This window comes from Cucurbita pepo, unplaced genomic scaffold (genome assembly GCF_002806865.2).
Source record: "Cucurbita pepo subsp. pepo cultivar mu-cu-16 unplaced genomic scaffold, ASM280686v2 Cp4.1_scaffold000203, whole genome shotgun sequence".
Lineage (NCBI taxonomy): Eukaryota > Viridiplantae > Streptophyta > Magnoliopsida > Cucurbitales > Cucurbitaceae > Cucurbita > Cucurbita pepo.
Window position 1 is genome coordinate 160,069 of NW_019646467.1, and position 783 is coordinate 160,851.

Consider the following 783-nt stretch of genomic DNA (forward strand, 5'->3'; position numbering starts at 1 on the left):
CGATGTTCTTGGGTTTTTCTTATGCAACACAAATCAAAAGTACATCATTATTTAGTAAACTTTGTTAAATTCGTTCAAATTCAATTCCATACTACTATCAAGATAGTTAGATTAGACAATGGGACTGACTTCCTATGTTTGCAACCATTTTTTACTTCTTGTGGCATTGAATTTCAGCGCACTTGTGTCTATACTCCACAACAAAATGAAGTCATAGAACGTAAGCATCATCATATCCTAAATGTAGCTAGGTATCTTCTTTTTCAGTCACAAGTTCCACTTAATTTTTGGGGAGATCTCATTTTAACTGCTGTTCATCTTATAAATAGAACATCATCATCATTGTTATCTAACAAGACACCCTTTGAAGCACTCTACAAACGACCACCTACATTAAACCATCTTAAAGTTTTTGGTTTGAAGTGTTCTGCAACTGTAGTACATCCTAAGCAAAAGTTTGAAACTCTGGCAATTCCTTGTGTTTTCATACGATATTCTTGTGGTCACAAAGGTTACAAAATGTATGACATGCAATCTAAAAATTTCTTTATNTCAGCTTCACAAACTTTGACATTAGCTCCTTCAACTCTCATTCTACCACTTCATGATCCATCCTACTCACATCCATTCAAGTCCTCCTGCTTCTATTCCTTTGTTGTCTCCTTCGCCTTCTATTCCATCCGAGGGTTGGCATTTCATGGGATTGTGAAGTATTGTCACGACCTGCTTTGCCACCATTACTGCGGCCACGTCCACGACCTCTATTATCTTTGTTATGGCTGT